The sequence below is a fragment of the Malus sylvestris genome, chromosome 10, assembly GCF_916048215.2.
Source record: "Malus sylvestris chromosome 10, drMalSylv7.2, whole genome shotgun sequence".
NCBI lineage: Eukaryota > Viridiplantae > Streptophyta > Magnoliopsida > Rosales > Rosaceae > Malus > Malus sylvestris.
Window position 1 is genome coordinate 8,316,104 of NC_062269.1, and position 22,779 is coordinate 8,338,882.

Sequence of the window (22,779 nt, forward strand, 5' to 3'; positions counted from 1 at the left end):
TACGCAGTTGGATCTCAAGTTGTGCTTTGCCCATATCTCGGAGACGAAATATAATAGAGATACGGGTATTTGGTGACGTCACGAGTCAATCCTGGACGTATGTTGGGATTGGGGAGAGACAACCGGGCTTTGAAAATTCTTGCAACAAGAGAATTAGGCTGATGTAGTAGTCTCCACCCTTGCTTCACAAACAAAGCAAGATTGAATGCATATAAATCTTTAAACCCCAAGCCACCTTCACTTTTTGGTTTACACAACCGTTGCCATTTTACCCAATGTATTCTCCGTTTTACTACTTCTCTCCCCCACCAAAACTGCGCCAAACGACATCTCTTTTATTAAGAAATGCTTGTTTAATTCTGTTAACAAGTAATACATAGCCACATTTATAAATAAATAAATAATTAATTAATTAAAAAAAAAGTAACACACATCCGCATGCCTACTTTATCCCTCATTGGAAAACTTGCGAAGTTTAAATTTATTTTAATTTTTTAAAGCCATTATCAGTAAAAAGGGAGTTAATTCGAATTTGAAACTTCTTTCCATAACTAAAGACTAGGGTGAGGCGAGTTTAGTCGGTAAAGGGCACTCAATCAAAATATAAATCGCGTTCATGTTATTGTCATCTTTTATTTGTTGAAACTCATGTTATTGTCATTGAGAATTGATATTTTCAGAAATGTGCTAATCGGTTGCATTTTTTTTTCACAAATCTTTTATTTTATAGAGCAACAAATTGCAATTTTGGTGACACTTGCTAATAAATTTCCTTTCTAAATTGTTTTATATGACCTTGAATTGCAAATGTCTTTGAATATCTACTTGAGTTCAACTTTTTAAGCTCAAAAATACTTTTGAGTTTTAGACTTTTAATTCTTGTTTGATAGGACTCTTTCCAAAAATTGGATTCAAAATTAGCTTAAAAACATAGATTATTTCTTAAAAACACTAAAAGTGTGTTTTTAAAGTTTTTATTGCTCTCTCCTCAATATCTTTTTATGCTCTCTCTCCCCTAACCTCTCTTTCTTCTCTACCCACGTCTTGTCTTCTCTCTCTCCTCAGCCTTTGTCTTATCTCTCTCTCTCTCTCATCACCCTCTCTTTCTTCTCACTCCTCACTTTCTCACCGTACTGTACCGTATTTTTCTGCTCTCTCCCTCACGTTCTCACCCTCCCTTGGTCTTTCTCTCTCTTCACCAACTATTTTCTCTCTTTTCTCTTTATCGATTCTCTCTCTCCTCCAATTTCTGCTCTAAGAAAACTTATTGCCACTCAATACTACAGTATGTTGGTATTCCTCTTCACTTGAAAGTGAGAGGTCTTAGGTTTGAATCTCGTGGATGACGAATTCGATACCAAATTAGGCTGCCCATTGGGTGGTTCAGCCAAACTCTTCCTCTCTTTAGTGTAAAAAATATCGATGTACTAAAAAAAAAAAACTAAGAAAATTCATTTTTTAAAATTCAACCAAAGAGGTTTTTGAAATTTTGAGATTAAAAAAAAATTGTTCTCAAGATATTTTCTTTGAAAAATGTTATAGGAACAATCAAAGTTTTTTAGTAGAATACCAAACGAGCCCTAAGATATTTTGCTTAACTTTTTACCCCAACCAAGCACGAACACTTGAAAGGATTAACCATATGTATTTTACCCTTTCTTCCTCATTTTACCTCTAATTGTTATTATTGATACCTTAAGAAATTATTGAGTTTGTGGAAATGCGTAAACATATTTAAAATAAAATAAAATTTTGTAAGTCACACATAGAGCGCGTGATTAAAAAACAAATAATAGGGAGACCACGTTTAAACCATTTTTTGTAGACTACATCATGTGACTGTTGATGACTGGACTCCTTTTTCATGATATGAAAATTTGGTCTTTCTAGCATCACCCAATTAAAAAGTGTATCTCACGTACTAGTATAAAAGAAAGTGATGAAATGATATTTTGGAGAGCAATGAAAGGGGACTTGAGGGTGAGGTTTTTTTATTTTACTTTATTTTATTTATGAACAAATGATATTTTATATACTAAGGGGGAGGGGTGAACTTGGGCCATCTCTAAGCAACCCGGTCAAAGCGCCATATGTCAAAATATAGTCCGTTTTGACACGAAAACCGTTCCAACTATGGGCTAGGCCAAAAGGCTTGCAAGCCCCGCTGGGCCATAAACCAGCCAACATGCAAGTGGTTTGGCTAAAAGAAGCCAACCAGCTAGCCCGATCTGGGCAGCCCACTCCAAGCCCAACGGTAACCTGCTAGCTGACGTCAAGTTATCGTTGAAATTTGAATTTATTTATGGGTTTTTATCACAAATGGTCCCTGAAATTGACCATCACCATCAAGATGGTCCCTGAAATTGAAAATCAATCAATGTAATCCCTGAAAATAGGTGTCACAAATCAAAGTGATCATTCCGTTACAATTCTATTAAAAATTATGTTAAGTGCTGATGTGGCACATAAATGTGACACCTATTTTCAGGGATTATATTTATTGATTTTCAATTTCAAGGACCATCTTGATGGTGAGGCTCAATTTTTGGAACCATTTGCGACATCTATTTTTTATTAGACGAGATTTTAAAAAAAATTCTAATTTTTTTTTCCTATAAATCCCTAAGCCATTTCTACATCATTTCTCACATCCTTTTCACCATTCCATAATATCTTACCTCATTTTATTTCAATTCTTTACGTGGCACGTAGATAAGAATCATATGTAAAATTTGTATAACCAATTGCATCTCGACATGTGGCATTTGAAATCATATCCGAAAAAATTATTAAAATTACATAAATCTGATGTATGGGGTCTTTCTCCCACTCTTTCATGTGCTAGATACATATACAGTTAGCTTTATCCTATGTTCTATATATCTGATGTATAAAAAGCTAATCCTATGATTACAAGAGCAAAAACAGGAATTCACAAACCTAAGGTTTTCACTGCAACAAAACACCAACTTCTAGCTATTATTGATTCTCTCACAAGTCTTCCTCCTACACCAACTACATTTTTACAAGCTTTAAGAATCCCAAATGGATGGTAGACATGAAGGATGAATTTCAAGCTTTACAAACTACCAAGAGAATTTCAAGCTTTACAAACTACCAAGACTTAGGATCTTGTTCCTTTCAATCCCTGTTACAACTTAGTAGGTTACAAGTGGGTCTTTAAGATCAAACACAAACCAGACGGTTTAATTGAAAAGTATAAGGCTCGGCTAGTAGCTGAGGGGTTTCATCAACAAAAAGGAATTGGTTGTTATGAGACATTCAGTCCTGTTGCAAAACCTACAACTATAAGTATTCTATTATCCATAGCTGTCAATTATGACTTATTTGTTCATCAACTAGATATGAGTAATGCTTTCTTGCATGGTACATTGAAAGAAGCTGTCTATATGGTCTAGCCACCTAGCTTTGTGGATTTCGCTTAGCCAAATCATGTCTGTAAACTTAGAAGTCACTATATGGCCTTAAACAAGCACCCATGGCCTGGTATAATGCTTTCTACACTGCTATTTTATCATTGGGTTTCTTTCCATCCTTATTTGTTACTAGCCTATTCATCAAGAGGGATTCATCCATTACTTTCATCTTGGTTTATGTGGATGACAAAATAATAACTGGCAACTCTAGTTCAATTTGTCAATCTCTCATTTCTCAATTGTAGATTATGTTTCCTGTCAAAGATTTAGGTGACATTCATCATTTTCTAGGCATAGAAGTTTATAGGTTTGCCAAACGATTGTTTCTGAATCAATCCAAGTATGCATTGCATCTTCTTACCAAAACTGATATGGTTGGTGTTAAACCATGTTTTACACAAGTTATGTCACATCTTCTTACCAAAACTGATATAAGGCATAACTCAAGATCCAACTGCATAATAATTTTTCTTAAGCTTTATGGTTGCATCTAACATCCTCGTTAGACTGCCTACGTACCCTAAACAAGATCAAGTCATTCGTAGTTCATCATTCACTACCCATCTACATTTACCACAATACGTTCAAGCCGAAAGATATAACATTCCTCAATCAATCATTAGAACTTGACAAGTATGGAAGTACTAGATTCAGGGCTACATAACGATGCAATATGACAAACAATATTTCCACTTCCTCCATCATATAAATCACTATGACTTCAATAGGAAACCTTAATCCACCACATGTAACATATCCAAGAACCAACAAGGCACAATATTATTCTCAAGCCACTTTGAGCAACGAGACTAATCATAATAATAATAATCATATCCCACATCATTCCGCAATCATTCTACTTAATCAATCCTAAAAATCAAAGATGCATGATATCTACAATTACTATGTTATTCAATCAATAAGGTCCCATATCAATTCACAAATTTTAATAAAGGATCCTTACATAATTCCCCACCTAGATTCCAAGTACTAACATGATAAGTCTAATTTATACACAATGTCTACTGTGAACAATTCATATTCACTTTACTCTAAGGTCAGACTACCTTTATGGAAATGAGCAAGCATACGGATTCTAGACCACTCAACAAAATCCAACCAAAATACCAAGCGACCTCTTGTAATCTCTTCAAACCTGACATCTGTACAATCAGTGCCTACACCATGGGAATGATGCATTGGCATCAAGAATTCAGATAATCTGCAAAGCTTGGGTGAGTGACAATAATAAAAGGATGTGATAATAATGATAAAGCCAACCATTAATCACAGTTTACATCTCTTGAATATAAATCTTTCATAAGGAATCAATACCAAACCTTTGTAACTCCGAATGAGTCACCCAGACATACAACGGTTCATTTGAAACAAATCACAACATTTCACAATCATAATCTCATACAACATAATGAAAAGTAGGGTTAGAGTGACACAATTCGGTCGAAGTCTACATCTTTGAAGCTATCTCAATCCAAATTCAATAAACCCCAAGGTGAACACGATTCTGGATCATCTCTCAACGGAATCGCGAAGTATGAGGGATTCCGGACCCTCTTAACAGGATCCAAGTGGGTATGATTCCGAACCATCTCTCAACGGAATCGCGGAGTACAATGCATAATCACCACTAAATGAAACCCAAGTTAGATACGATTCCGGAACATCACTCAACGGAATTGCGAAGTAGAAAGGATTCCAGACCATCTCTCAACGGAATCCGAGTAGATACGATTCCGGACCATTACTTAACGGAATCGCATAGTAGAAGGGATTCCGGACCATCACTCAACGGAATCTAGACCAAGATACGATTCCGAACCATCATTCAATGGAATTGCGAAGTAGAATGTGTAACACCAATAAATGAAACAAGACATGGATCAAGTTCTTCAAGGTACAAAGACTCAACAAAACGAGAATGACATAATGACATGAGGGTTAAAACATGTTTCGAAGTAACAAACCCTATAACAATGGGTTAATGGTCCAGTACTAGCCCTCGCATTTCATCACATCAATCCAATCATACAATACAAACCATATTTCCAATATGCACGTCAAATCATACCATAAAACTACATCAATGGCTAAATATAAAAATTAACAATTTTATAGGAAACATAATTATAAAACCATCTCATATCCACACAAGATAGTAGTTGTGAAAATAAGATAATCATCAATATCACATATTAATCATTCACATTTCTCCACATCACACCAACAATTGAATTTCGGGAAACCAAGCTAGACATAGGTTCACAAGGTCATTAGAAGGTATTTGGTACTTAGACAACACTCGTGGACGGTCCCACGTATAGAAACTGAACTTTCCTCTTTCATTCAATATCACAAATAATTACAACAATGTTAATATATATACTTGTGTACTTTCTAACAGATTACACTAATGCCCTTAACCAATCTAACAATATACAAAACTATTTAACAACAAACTTAATGACTAAACTTTAGCTTCTTTACACCCCCTCAAGCTGAACTTGGAAGCATCAAAGGGACCAAGAGAAAGCTTGGACTGTAGGTATAAGAACCGATGCCTGGACAAAGACTTGGTGTGAATGTCGGCCAACTGATCTTGACTACAAACATACTGAATTTTGATAAGACGAGCAAGAACAAGTTCACGAATGTAATGATAGTCAATTTCAATGTGTTTAGTCCAGGCATGAAAAACAGGATTAGAAGCTAAAGAGATGGCAGAAATATTATCACACTGGAGATGAGGAATATGTGGTAGGGAAAAGCCAATGTCCCTGAACACTTTACATATCCGTGTAATTTCTGCCGATGTATGAGCTAAGGACCGATACTCGGCCTCAGTAGAGGATCGGGCAATCGTAGACTGTTTCTTAGCACTCCAACTAATCAAGTTAGAACCAAGAAATATACAATAACCACCAGTGGATCGCCGGTCAAAAGTACACCCTGCCCAATCAGCATCGGAATAGGCAGTAAGATTAAAATTCCCGGGTTTAAACAAAAGGCCATGTGTGAGAGTACCTTTTAAGAACCGAAGAATCCTTTTGGCAGCTTGAAGATGAGAATCCCGTGGAGCATGCATAAATTGACAAACTTGATTGACCGCAAACGAGATGTTGGGTCTTGTCCAAGAGAGATACTGCAAGCCACCAACAAGAGATCTGTACTCTGTAAGATTAGACAAAAGGGCACTAGTATGATCAAGCTTGGCTGTGCCTAAAGGAGTGGAATAGGGTTTAGCACCCTCCATCTTGGTTTTCTGTAGAAGATCAAGCAAATATTTGCCTTGATGTAGAAAAATACCATCAGAAGACCGGTGCACCTCGAGACCCAAAAAATAATGCAGGGAACCAAGATCCTTGACTGGAAAAATAGTGCTCAGCTTCTGAATATAATGTTGACAAAGAGTAACATTAGGACTCGTGGCCAAAATATCATCCACATAGACAAGAATGATAACCAAGGTTGGAGCTTTTTTTAACAAAGAGAGAAGCATCTGAAGAAGACTGCTGAAAACCAAAAGACCGCAACACTTGAAATAATTTGTCAAACCAAGCCCGTAGAGCCTGTTTAAGACCATAGAGGGACTTTTTAAGGTGACACACATGATTGGGAAAAGATGGATCACTAAACCCCAGAGGCTGCTGCATAAAGACATCCTCTTGCAAATCCCCATGCAAGAAAGCATTACTGATGTCTAATTGGTTTAAAAACCAATTGAACTGAGCTGCAAGAGACAATAGAAGACGAATGGTGACAGGTTTGGCAACAGGGCTGAATGTCTCTTGATAGTCAAGGCCGGCTTGTTGATGAAAACCTTTGGCAACAAGGCGAGCCTTGTAGCGATCGATGGAACCATTAGGATGTTTCTTGATACGAAACACCCACTTACAACCAACAACATTAGAAGTAGAAGAAGGGGGAACAAGAACCCAAGTTCCAATAGATTGCAAAGCATTAAATTCATCTTGCATGGCTTTTCTCCAGTGAGCATACTTTGAAGTTTGCAGATAAGTGGTGGGAACAAAATCTATAGAAGAATGAAGAGGATGCTTGGTTGCTGAAAAGGCTTTCGGCTTGAATATCCCTGCTTTGGAACGTGTGAGCATAGGGTGAATGTTGGATGTAGAGGAAGGAATACTAGGTGCAGCAGGAGAAGGGAGAGTGACGACAATAGCATGATCAACAAGTTCTGCATAAAAAGTGGATTTCGGGACACTAGGAATAGGGGACAGTGAGTGAGAAGCACTAAAAGAAGGCACATGTTGAGTAACAGCCTGAACAGTAGGGAATCCACAAGAGCTGGAAGCATGAGGAACAGTGAAGAGCAAATCAACGGAAGAAGCAGGTGAATCAGGTGCAGTTGACAGAGAGGTACCACTTGTGGGAGATAGCTGAGAACGATGAAAAGGAAATGTTGATTCATCAAAAACCACATGTCGAGATATATATACCCTCTGAGTCAATGGATCCAAGCACCGATACCCCTTGTGTTGAATACTATAGCCCAAGAACACACATGACTTACTCTTGCTGTCCAATTTGGAAAAAGTATAAGGCTTAAGCCAAGGAAAACAGCTGCAACCAAATACCTTCAGTCGACTGTAACCAGGTGAAGTATGAAACAGTAATTCCCATGGAGAATGTAATTTTCCAGATATAGGGAGGCGGTTGATCAAGTACATAGCAGTGGAGAATGCCTCTACCCAGAAAACATGAGGAACATTAGAAGCAACCATGAGTGTGCGAGCAGTCTCGACAAGATGACGATGTTTCCTTTCGGCACAACTGTTCTGCTTAGGTGTGTGTGGACAGCTATATTGATGAACAATACCATGAGTTTTGAGAAAAGACTGTAAAGCAGTGCTAGTAAATTCACCCCCTGAATCGGAGCGAACAATTTTGATTTTATTGCCCAGAAGATTTTCTACATAAGTCTTGAACTCAACAAAAACAGAATACACCTCAGATTTGGACTATAAAGGAAAGAACCAACTGTATTTACTATAGTCATCAACAAGCAACAGATAGTACCTAGAACCACTCACAGACTGAACAGGAGCTGGTCCCCAAAGATCACAATGTAAAAGTTCTAAACAAGAAGAAAAACTAGAACGAATAGTACTAAAGGGTTGTTTGTGACTCTTGGCAAGTGCACAGTTGGAACAAAAAAAGTCCACAGAAGGGCGTCCTTGAAGAGCAAGTTGTTGCTTGGAGATAACACGTCTGAAGATAGAGGAAGAAGGATGACCAAGTCTACTGTGCCACACTTGAACTGGTGCTTTGACACTTATTAGAGCAATAGGGGAGGAGGCAGAACATGGAGATGCCGTAGAAGAACATTGCAGAGGATAAAACCCATCCTTAACCGATCCCCGCAAAAGCGTCTTCCCCATAGAACGATCCTTGACAAAGGATCCATCAGAATTAAGTGTCAAAGAACAGTAATTATCCTTGAGGAATTGATATGCAGAGAGTAAATTATGCTGCATGTGTGGTACATGAAGAACATTCTGCAGTTTAAATGTAGCAGAAGGAGTATGTAAACGGGAATAACCAATATTAGTAATTGTCAAACCTTTACCATCACCAATGTAGACTTTGTCTTCACCCCAATAAGGAGTAGGAGAGGAAATGGTAGAGATATCGTTGGTGATGTGTGAAGTCGCACCCAAATCAATTAGCCAAGAAAGATAGGGCTTGGATGAGAAATGAACACATATAGATGCTAGTTTCGCATGAGGAACTTTGCCAAAGATGTCCGGATTCATTTGATCAAAACAGTCAATGGCCTTATAACTGGTTGAGCCACAGATTTGACAAAGAGTGCCGCGAGAACCAGAATTAGGACCACGAGAACCTTGATAGTTACCTCGAAAGTGGTTACCTCTGTAGTGACCACGAGGTCCACGAGCAGAACCTCTGTAATTACCACGATGATTGCCTCTGTAAGTACTCCGAGAAGGTTGTGATTGAACAACAAAAGCTTGATGCGGCGGTGGAGTAGGCAACAAAGGAGGTTGTGAGTGAGCAGCAAAGGCATGAAAAAGCTCAATTGAGCTGGAGGGAACATGCTTATTCCGCCGAGACATTGACAATTCTTTGGTGATCAGTAAACCATGCAATTTATCCAAAGTTATGGTAGAGATGCGAAAAAGAATTGAATCAGTGAAGGATTCAAACTCATCAGGTAAACCAGCCAATGTAGCAGCAATTAGGTCACGATCGGTGACAGGTGCACCAGCTGCCATTAAAGCATCAGAAATCTCCTTGATTTGTTGAAGATAATCAGAAATTGACTGTGATCCTTTCTGAATTGACTGGAGACGAGATCGTAACTGATGAATGTGAGCATCGGAAACTCCTCCAAAACGGTGCTCAAGCTTGAGCCATAGATCCCGAGACGACGATACACCGATGGTAAACATAATCACTTCTTCAGACAGAGTGGAATTCAACCAGATTAGGAGATTATGATCTTTCTCATACCAAATCTCAAAGGCAGGATTGAGAGATTGATCAGGAAGAAGAGGCGGCGGACAGATGTCGGTGCCATTAACGACGCCAAGAAGCTTATATCGGCGCAAAATTGAAGCAAATAAAGCACGCAATGGAAGATAATTGGAGCGTTTAAGTTTGATAGGCACCATACTTCCAATGTTTTGAATCGTAAGAGAGGCATACGAATTTGAAGAAAATGAAGAATTTGAGGGATTAGGGTTTGGAACCTGCACCGACGCACTAAGGGAAGACGAACCAGACGGAGACGCCATGACAAATCACAGTAAGAGAGACCAAATTAACAACACAAAGGGTGCGATTGAGGAAGAACGACGAAGAATTTGAGGAAAATTGAAGAAGAAATCAGAGATTGGGAGCAAGAGCGAAAAGCATTGAGAGGGGGGAGCCGGGAGGCAAGAAGGGCGTGATACCATATAGAAACTGAACTTTCCTCTTTCATTCAATATCACAAATAATTACAACAATGTTAATATATATACTTGTGTCCTTTCTAAAAGATTACACTAATGCCCTTAACCAATCTAACAATATACAAAACTATTTAACAACAAACTTAATGACTAAACTTTAGCTTCTTTACCACGCACCGCCACACGCAATGGTAGCCATGGTGAAGGGTTTGAAAACCCAAATTTTCAACCTTAACCCAAGAGGCTCAAATTCACGTGGCAACTAGAGCTCAACAAGGGAGACATTATTCACAACTAGACCAACGACAAATTTTAACCGGAATCATCCAAATTCTTTAGGAAACCGGGTTTCTAGGGTTCTAAACACCCAACTCTAAAACGAATACGAAAGCACGAACCAAGCATACCAACTTGAAGATTATGAAGATTAGATGAACTTTCATATCTCACTTGAGGGAAATGGTTGCCGAAATCACTAGAAAAATGACAAAACCGCTGGAAAACCCACAGGACTATGCTGCCTCGAACTGGAAAAATGGATAAGAAAATGGAAAATCTAACATTACAGAGTTGTAGGGCTCGTCAAGAGCTTTCCATGAACACCAAAATCACCCAAAACGGAGATCGGATGAAGGAGATATGAGCAAGTCAAGTTGGCGGGTTAACGGGTTGAAATCTCCCCAAAAACGGGTCAAAAATCAGACCCCCTCCCCCCCCCCCTTTTTTTTAATTCACTCCTGTCTAATCCCTTAACCCAAATATATGTTTTTTTTTTGGGCCTTCTACTCACAAGCGGAAGTTAAATAATTCCTACAAACTATAGTATCACAATTTCAAACGTCTGTAACTATACCATTATAATTCGGACTCGCAAACGACTTTTGCCTATGCGCTCGTAGTTTCAAGATCTATTCGAATACGTTACTTGTGACCTCGAAAGGTCAACGAATTTTAGATAAATACTTTCCAAACTTCAAACTTTGTAACAAATTTAATTAAAATCTAATCCAAATAAATTAATATAAGTTCTCGAAAAATAATACAAAATCTTAATAATACAAATACGTAGATTATAACAGTGAAATCCAAAAACGGGATTTCACAAGTTAGTGAAGGAAGATTTTGTGAAAACATGTTCATTTGAGCAACATCTTTAGCATGCTATTAACAATTAAAAGGCGGAATCATGCTTGCATGCACTTAAAAACAAAACATTAACCATGAAATTCAAAGCCTAGTAGATTAGTGAACCAAGACTCAACTCAAATCAAAGTGAGTTGAGAAATATATACCTTTGTAGATTCCTCTTTGCTTAAGCAAAGGCTAATCACCCAAAGAGAGGGCCTTCATTCCTTGCATCTAAAATATATGGATTTGGATGGATGAAATGGTTCTCCAAGTTCCCAAAATTGAGAACCTCTAAGTCTCCACACCAAGGTTAGATTGGAGAAGAAATGAGTGACCTTGGAGTAGTGGGATTGCTAGATGCACCCTCCAAGGAGGCCGGCCACTTTAGAGAGAAAGGAGAGCTTGTGTTCTCATCCTTTTCCCCAAAAGAAAACCCTAAAAGAATTTTGGCTATAAAGTCATATTTATACCTTAATTCATTGGAGTGGCAAACTTGTAAATAAGTCCTAAAACCCACTCCAAAACCAAATGGCCGGCCATGGGATATTATTGGCCTAATTGGGCCTTTGTGAATCATTATTCATTAAGTTGTCATACAACTTAAGTCAATGGACTTGACGTTCGAAGTCCATTGGGCCTTAAGGTCCAAAACTATCCCGATGTCTTTAACGAACTTTATTCGTTTGATTAATTAACATATTAATTAATTCTTGCCATAAATAATTAAACCATTTAATTATTCTTACTCATCTCCATTGTTTCTTCAATCTCCACCTTACACGGTGTACGATCCATTAGGTTCATTTTAGCGAGGCAGTGGGCGATTAAAACCATTTCACATCGATTGTGAATTAAAACTTACTTTCAATTCTCCCTTTAGTGATTACACACGTTTAGGGCTTCCACAAACCATGAGTGACACCTAGCAGCATATCATGGTTACCCAAGCTAATCAGAAGAGGTGGAGAACCTATTCAGTTTAGGATTACAAATGCAATACGGTTTTTCTCTAATACAATACTCTTGACCACATTGTTTGGTTTGATAGTTTATTTATTCATGTCTACTATCCAATGTGATTCGTGTGCTTATATGATTACCTTGAATGTGATTTGGAAAGCTTTCCTAAATCTCATTCATACTCTGATCAGAGGTTCTAAATCATATCATAGAGTATTCTCCCTCAAACGGTTTGAAGGTTAGAGATCCCTTGTTGCGCATTCACTTGTCTCCATGACTAAGTGGCTTAACCCCAATGATGCCGTGGACACCCTCCAAATGGAGTGACTTTGACATAATCAAAGATCAAGAACTTAACCACAAGACAACTGTGATGCCTCAGGTCAAATGACTACTTTGCATTATCCCAACCATGAGTTCTCATGTGACATGAATATGAGAACTCTTCGTTGATCGTGTTCAGTGAACTCATTCTCTATTGAGCACCTACGTACTTGTCTTGATGTCACACACACCAATGACTCGAGACTAGTCACTCTCCCTGAGAGAAGACACAGCACGTACTGATCTTAACGGACTGTCAATGCCCAATTGGCAATCCTATGATCAGGAACGTTTAGGATGTGTCTACGAAAGAATGGTCTCATGAATCTAACTTCTTTAGATCGTATTCTCCCAATCATATATTCCTTGGACTTATCGTTTAAGCATATAACATTTGTATGAGACGGCTCAAACAATAATCTTTACCCTTTATATTTAAACTAGATTAGTTTAACATGTGAAATGTCCGTAAAGTATCATCATATGATTGGTTTTAGGGCACATTTCCAACAATCTCCCACTTGCACTAGAGCCAATCAGCTTGGTCATCATGATGATACCTCTTATGTAGTCATTTCATAAATGGCTGAGTAGTAGGCCTAGACAATGGATATCTATATGTTATCCATAGAAGCAACCTTGAGAATAACGACGTCACCATTATACATGATTCTCAATCATGTGGTTCAGTCTCTCATTTGAGTTCGGACCTTGATGAGACCTTGATTCCCTGGCTTGAGCTATCGCCCCATTAGTGTCATAGTGTTGATACACTAGATACACTTTCTGGTTGGAACCGAATAGAAAGTTCATAATTGAACTTTCCCATCCAAACAACATTGTTGTAAACTTCTATATGGCAATATATTTTGCATTCATAATGGAACACACTAAAGTCATTACTTTAATGTTTCCATCCAAATATCTCTTTAGTCATAATAAAGAGATATCCGTTTATCTCTTCATTCATAATGAAGAAACATCCAATGATGGATTAGATTCATAATCTAATACATTTACGCTTCCATTACGTTACTCTAATTCTTCCTCAATTATTGAGGAATCTATCCTTTAGTATTTCTTAAATACTTAAGGACTCACTTGACAGTTGCCATGGTTCTGATCCTGGGCTTGTACTGATATCGTCTTATACCTTTCTAGGTACAACTCATATCAATGTTTTTCATACAATATGAAATACATAAATCACCTTTCTGCTTACGCATAAAGGATTCTATTTACGCATTATTTCTTTGGGAGTCAAAGAGTACGTTCTCTTTGAGAAGAGCAACTTCTTAGTCTCACTAGAGTTGTCCTCCTAATTGAAGTTTATCATCATATGAGAAACTTCCTAGCATATTTTGTCTATTATTAGGGCATGATATAATCCAATTATATCCCAAAATCTATCAATATAGATTTCCATCCCATGTATATAGACTATGTCTCCCATATACATTCTATCTTCATATAATGTTTTAAAGTCATAACTTTAACGAAGAAGTATTCTTTTCATTTCCAAAATTAATATATCAAATATATATTTAAATTTTAGGAACATGATTAACTCCCACTAATCTTTTGTAAACCTAGTAAACAAAAGATTCATTTACATCTTTAACGATTTGATCCTTTTCTCATAAGATGCTCATAGCTCCCACTAGCTTGCTTAGATTCATGATGGATAGATCTCTACAACTTACATGTCTTGTGATTCATAGTTTTAGACATATATTATCAAGACTATCTTAATAATGGTTTCGGAAACCCATATTATGTCCAAACATTGAATCACCATTTAGTTGTAGCTAGCAATCTTCGAATTAATTGAAACCAAGACTATCTCAAAGATGGTTTCTTCAAAGTCAACCATTCTCTTTGATTGTAGTCACCTTAAGCTACCAATTAGCTTATGAAGGTTTCATTATTTCGGGTCAAATGGTACTTTACCATTTCCTTGAGTATATATCATATATACACTTAATGTAGTCATAAGGATTTTCATTCTTACTTCTTTCGAATTAAGAGGTGCAACTCTATGACATAGTCATAAAGTTCAAACCATTCAACTGAGACGGTTTATAAATCCTTCTCGACTACCTTGGAGCTTTTGGTATAGGAACTAGGTTGTTATATTTGTTGATTATTATCTTGTCTCTCAAAGAATCCATTCTTTTGAGTTCTATCTCTCGTTCATTTTCTCTGAGGCAAATCACATTGTAGGATTACAATGAACTACCCAACAAAACAACATTTGTTAGTTGGTTTATAGAAGTGATATCCAAAAGTTAATTTAAGGATATCCCACAAGATTGTTATCAAACAAATATTGCTTATTAGCACACAACCCCAAATCTTAACATGCTTAAGATTTGTCTTTCTTTCCAACTACATCTTATGGAGTCATGAAAATTTTAGGAAGATCTTCTAATTGACAATCATATTGTTTTAGAAGCATATATCCTATATATATGGGTAATAGATAACTTCTAACGAACTAAATCTTATTCGAGTTCGTTCTTCTCCTAATGGAGAAATTCATTATCTTATGATGCTATTTTCCTTGATATCTTTCAAGGAAACTCATCTAAAGTGTTACTTTTCCTTGGATCAAATCTAAGGAGGTAAATACTTTAGACGTCTTACTCATCAACTTACATTTCTTGAATTCTTTGAAACCTTTTGCAAAGTATTCGGACTTGTGTTTATTTAAAATAAACTATAGTCCAACTGAGGGTGATCTTCGGTGAATGTCATACAACATGAGTAGTAATATGTTGTGGACAAGTGCCACTAACATCTAAGTGAATTAACCTCAACAACTTTGTGATTCTTTATTCTTTCCAAAAGAATAAAGATTCAAACCTTTTGCCTCTATGCAATTTTAACAAGAAGGTATTGGATCTGGATCTAACAATCCAAAACATCCATCTATGACCAACTCGTAATTTATGTTTTAGAGGTATCACAACTTAGTTGGGATTAGTCACTACCTTGCAACCTTTTGGGTTTTAAGCATCATTATATTTTAAACAGTTAACACTACCATATCATCTCTACTATAGAGACAATCAATTAGATTACTATAATCCAATTATTGATTAATAAAGAACAATGTTTTGTCAAACAAAACATGCATCCATCTCTACTATAGTGACGGAATTAAGTTCCTTAAAATTGGAATGTAAAGACAATCTTTGGTTTTTCCAATTTCTTTGGTAGTTCATATGAGGAAGTAAGTACTATCTGCTTTCACAGAGATCTATATTTTATTCACGTTCCGAATGTGAAGCACCTTTTCTTCTCTCATATATCTTCTACTTCTTATTAGTCACACTTTTACAACGATTGTAAAACATAGTTACTAATACGGAATCAAGCATTCAAGTAGAAGAACCAACTGTTTTGAACTATTCAATAACAATTTACAACACCTTCGAAAGGTGGGTTCTTGACACGTTGCAAGACATTTCTTGCAAGTACCCCTTCCAATGTCCATCATTTCATAAAGAAAGTTTTTTCCCTTAGAGTTAATTTAATCTTCTTCATTTGACTTCTCCTTTTACTACAATAGTCATGGTCCCTAAACTCCCACTATCTCTCTTGAAACTTATTTCAATTGTGTTATACACATCAAACATTTTGGAGAGCATGTGTTTATTGTTCACTATATAGTTTACAATAAACTTAGTGAACCATTAGGATAGGGACACAAAGGTGAAGTCCTTGCCTAGTTTCCGTCTCGTTAAGTGGTTTATCACTTCAACACTCAATGATTCAAAATCATCATAAGTCCATGTTGATGGACTATTTTTGTCAACCAACCATTATGTTCTAAACATAATTACAAACTTTCAAGAGTTGTTCAAGGCAACTCTCATTTCTTCATACAACAATTTGTAAGTGAAGAATCATGGCACATAAAGTGTCCATGCCCTTGTGCTTACTTCTCAAGTTCTTTGTTCAATTAACAAAGAAACAAGCACTTATGTTTGCATTGACTAAGGGTTGTTCAAAGCAACTCTTATTTCTTCATACAACAATTTGTAATTGAAGAATTATGACATTAAAAGTGTTGTCCTCTTTATGATAGACCTTTTCTAACATATTCTTCTAATGATACATTATCAATAGGAAGATTGTGAGGATGAGACTACTTAGGTACATTTACAAGCCATTAAAGACAATCTATGGTTTTGTAGTACCAAGTCCGGAAACTAAAGCTTTCGGCTTTTATTTGTCAAGTGTTGGATAGCGTTTGCAAATATATTGGTAAATAAATACATAACGAATATAAATTGATTGATTTTAAGCCATTTGATTCGGGTCTTTAAATCAAAATAGCACCACCCACTATTTTTGTCAAATTCCATATCCCTCATTGGAATTCGAGAGTTTTGGATGAAACTCTTAGTAGGGTATGGGAGGCTCACTATTACCAAGCCCACCTCAGAAGAAAATCATATTGGCTAGCGTTAATAATAATGAGAGAGTACGCTTACTCATTTGCATCTCTTGCAAGTACCCATCTAGTTTGGCCTCTAGAGAATGATGCCTCAGAAGAATATCATATTGGCACATTGCACTTAGTTAAGTCATTCCCACCATGCTAGTTCAAGTAGGGGTTCAAGAATGGCCTCAGAAGAATATCATATTGACCACACTCGTTGCCTACCTTCACTTCATCATATGTGTATAGGCTTCTCCTGAATGTAAGCACATACTTTGCAACCCCAGAACTGGACGAATACGGTGTATGAGTCACAAACGATTGAAGCCCACCACGGTGGAAGGCCACGAAAGAGTGTTCAAAGCACTCTCACGCTTATCAACTTAATAATGGTTTGGTTAAGGGTTTTAGGTCTTATCACATATAAACATACATTTTAATCTCTATTAAAACAATTTTGGTCCTATTACAACTATTGGTCCATATGATTGTTTTAGTTGTATATAATACTCCCACTATGCTTATAAAACGGTTTTTAAAGCAAGAGTATATGATACTACTAACATAAACTTTGCATTCATTTGATGGACTATATAGTTGCCTTAGGGCCTTAGGATGACTATGAACCTTTGTTTAGATTCAACACGAGCCTAGTGTTGAATCTCGGTCTAGGGATGGTGATTGATTTTAGTTACGCGTTTAATCACATTAAGGCGTGTTGTCTTAGGGGCGTTGGACCCAACTACTTCATTTTCATGCATATCAAATAAAGCAAGAAAGAAGTACTTCAAAATAAAGGTGAGCTTATGCTCATTACAACATTTGCATAATACAAATTACTTTAAAGTAAAGAAGAGCTTAAGCTCTTTTACAACATTTGATCAAATCAAATTACAACCAAAATCTAATCTACACATTCCCATGGTTCAAACAAATTTGAAACGGCCTTTCACATAGCTCAATTATCGTAGGCTTAGGTTCATAATCACCCTTTAATTAATTAACACTTTAACTAATTAAATTAAATGCAACATTTTCATTTGGTTTTTGTATCCATAAAATTGATTTAAATGGAGCTAAACAAAATGAAAATCCAATTCTCATTTAAAGAGACAAAACAATTTTGTTCTCTACCTAATTTGGGCCAATATGCAATAACCACAACTTATTTGGGCCATAAAGCAATTAACCTCAACATTTGGGCCATACAGCAATTAACCTCAACATTTGGGCTATATTGCAAAAACATAAACTTTTGGGGTCACTTTGTAAAAACACAAAAGTCCACTACTTCATGTAATTACAACTAGAACCCAAAATTTTAATAATGCAAAAACTTCATTAAAGGAGCAAAACAATTTGTCCTTTAGCTTTTTTGGACCTAAACGTAAAAACGTAAACTTTTGGGCCAAAGTGCAAATACACAAAAGTATCAAAACTTTATGTAATTACATAAAAGCCCCAAAAGTACCCTACATGTAGGGTGGCCGGTTTTGGAGAGAAGATAGAGTGATGTGTGTGTTGATTTGTGAGTTTTGACATAAAGCATGCAAGTGGTGCAAGTGGTGTGTGTGAAAGGGAATTAATCCTTACACACCCATCACCATTTCCATCACCTTTCAAATAAATATCTAATGCAATAAATCATTTGAAAAAACATAAAACATAAACTTTATGAAATAAATCAAAACTTTGAATCAAAACACCAAACTTTATGTTCTTGGCAAAAATGTCAAGAACAATGAAGAACACTCATGAAAAACCCAAAATTTTTCCATGAACATTTTTCACCCAAAACCATTCAAACTTAAGGGAAATAACATATAACCAAACTAGGGTACATAGGGGTTCCAAAAGTCACTTGAAAACACTTTTAACAAGTCAAACAAGAACCCAAAAATCCACCATTTGGATTTGGCCGAATTTTCCCAAAAGCATGGCACCAAATTTTAGCTCCAATATTCATGCTCATATGAACTACATCTACAACATTTGAGATGGCAAATTTTCTAACAAAATTTACATTCAAAGAAACAAGAATAAAGCTTGTAACATATTACAACTTTTAAATCACAAACTATGAACTACAAAACCCAAAAGGATTCACCAACTACTAGACCTAGGCTCTGATACCACTTGAAGGAAGATTTTGTGAAAACATGTTCATTTGAGCAACATCTTTAGCATGCTATTAACAATTAAAAGGCGGAATCATGCTTGCATGCACTTAAAAACAAAACATTAACCATGAAATTCAAAGCCTAGTAGATTGGTGAACCAAGACTCAACTCAAATCAAAGTGAGTTGAGAAATATATACCTTTGTAGATTCCTCTTTGCTTAAGCAAAGGCTAATCACCCAAAGAGAGGGCCTTCATTCCTTGCATCTAAAATATATGGATTTGGATGGATGAAATGGTTCTCCAAGTTCCCAAAATTGAGAACCTCTAAGTCTCCACACCAAGGTTAGATTGGAGAAGAAATGAGTGACCTTGGAGTAGTGGGATTGCTAGATGCACCCTCCAAGGAGGCCGGCCACTTTAGAGAGAAAGGAGAGCTTGTGTTCTCATCCTTTTCCCCAAAAGAAAACCCTAAAAGAATTTTGGCTATAAAGTCATATTTATACCTTAATTCATTGGAGTGGCAAACTTGTAAATAAGTCCTAAAACCCACTCCAAAACCAAATGGCCGGCCATGGGATATTATTGGCCTAATTGGGCCTTTGTGAATCATTATTCATTAAGTTGTCATACAACTTAAGTCAATGGACTTGACGTTCGAAGCCCATTGGGCCTTAAGGTCCAAAACTATCCCGAGGTCTTTAACGAACTTTATTCGTTTGATTAATTAACATATTAATTAATTCTTGCCCTAAAGAATTAAACCATTTAATTATTCTTACTCATCTCCATTGTTTCTTCAATCTCCACCTTACACGGTGTACGATCCATTAGGTTCCTTTTAGCGAGGCAGTGGGCGATTAAAACCATTTCACATCGATTGTGAATTGAAACTTACTTTCAATTCTCCCTTTAGTGATTACACACGTTTAGGGCTTCCACAAACCATGAGTGACACCTAGCAGCATATCATGGTTACCCAAGCTAATCAGAAGAGGTGGAGAACCTATTCAGTTTAGGATTACAAATGCAATACGGTTTTTCTCTAATACAATACTCTTGACCACATTGTTTGGTTTGATAGTTTATTTATTCATGTCTACTATCCAATGTGATTCGTGTGCTTATATGATTACCTTGAATGTGATTTGGAACGCTTTCCTAAATCTCATTCATACTCTGATCAGAGGTTCTAAATCATATCATAGAGTATTCTCTCTCAAACGGTTTGAAGGTTAGAGATCCCTTGTTGCGCATTCACTTGTCTCCATGACTAAGTGGCTTAACCCCAATGATACCGTGGACACCCTCCAAATGGAGTGACTTTGACATAATCAAAGATCAAGAACTTAACCACAAGACAACTGTGATGCCTCAGGTCAAATGACTACTTTGCATTATCCCAACCATGAGTTCTCATGTGACATGAATATGAGAACTCTTCGTTGATCGTGTTCAGTGAACTCATTCTCTATTGAGCACCTACGTACTTGTCTTGATGTCACACACACCAATGACTCGAGACTAGTCACTCTCCCTGAGAGAAGACACAGCACGTACTGATCTTAACGGACTATCAATGCCCAATTGGCAATCCTATGATCAGAAACGTTTAGGATGTGTCTACGAAAGAATGGTCTCATGAATCTAACTTCTTTAGATCGTATTCTCCCAATCACATATTCCTTGGACTTATCGTTTAAGCATATAACATTTATATGAGACGGCTCAAACAATGATCTTTGCCCTTTATATTTAAACTAGATTAGTTTAACATGTGAAATGTCCGTAAAGTATCATCATATGATTGGTTTTAGGGCACATTTCCAACAGTTAGTTCTACAAAGTTAGACCACTTAGGCACATTGCTCTCTGATCCTACCTTCTACATATCAATTGTAGGTGCACTCCAATTTTTTACATTTACAAGACCTGATTTAGCATATGTTGTCAATCAAGTTTGTTAATACATGCATGCAACAAGGACAATTCATTTGCAAGCAATCAAACGGATCCTTAGATACTTAAAGGGTTCACTTGATTTAGGATTATGGTTTACTAAAGGTCCTCAGTACCTAACTGCTTGGTCTGATGCAGATTGTGCAGGGTGCCCTGTTGACAAAAGGTCCACCATGGATATTGTGTTTTTCTTAGTCCAAATCTCATATCTTGGAGTGCAAACAAGCAAAACACAATTGCTAGGTCATCTACAGAGGCAGAATATAGATCTCTTGCTAACAGAGCTGCATAAATTACTTGGGTGTGAAATTCTGCAGGACGTTTTTTTTCCTTTGCTGAAAACTCCTGCTATTTTCTGTGATAACAAGACTACCATTGCCTTAGCATTCAATCCAGTTTTCATGCTAGAACTAAACACGTAGAGATAGACTATCATTGCATCGAGAAAAGGCTCTTTATGGTCATGTAAGTGTGCATCATATCGCTTCTCTATATCAAATTGTAGATATCTTCACCAAATCCTTGGCTACTGATAGATTTGCATATTTGACTTACAAGCTTGCAGTTAGATCACTTACCTTTAGCTTGAGGGGGTGTGTGTTAAGGACAAAGAAGGTCCACCATCTAACCATAGATATATAGCACCAGATTAAATCTTAACTTAGCTGTTAAGATAAGTTTGCTAGACTATAGAGTTTGTTAGTTGTTATGGTGACTCAGCAAATATTGTAATGTATTTATACATTTGTACTCACTCATTCGATGTAATATGAGAGATACAACTTTAATTACTCTTTCTCCACAATTTCCCTCTCTCTCTCTCTCTCTCTACCTTCAATATTCTCCCAGAGTCATGAGTTTCTACAAGTTTTTCACTGTGAAACACAAAAGATCTTCATTTCTTTTTGTGTTATATTTTGCAGCATTGCACGTTATAATTGGTGCTTAAGTGGGATAATGATATTGCATTTGATAATTGATTGTCACTGGTTACCATTTGTCGTTCAATACAACACATAAGGCCGAGGTACTTATGCACGAGGAAAGTGAACATAGTATATAATCACGAAGATGCATGTTACTTACGGGTCCATTTTAACACGATCACAATCCATTAGTTAACGGGTCCATTCGTTATAAACATGATCAGGTGTTAACCAAAATATTGAATTTTTCATATCGTTTCGTGTCACGTATGAATACGATTTGTCATGTCTAATATGTACACATTATGTAAAGAAGAATGCTAACAACCTTTTCACTTGAATCTTCTCGTTGTTCCTTATTGGCTTTCCTTCTCATCATGCAATATTGTTGGATAATTGAAACCTTCTACTTTCTAGATCACCCTTTAAGATTATCTTATGCAAAAAATTAACTAAATTTGAAATCGTTGAGTCATTTAATAAATAAACAAACCGTACTTTTCACTTAAGGAAGTAATTTTCA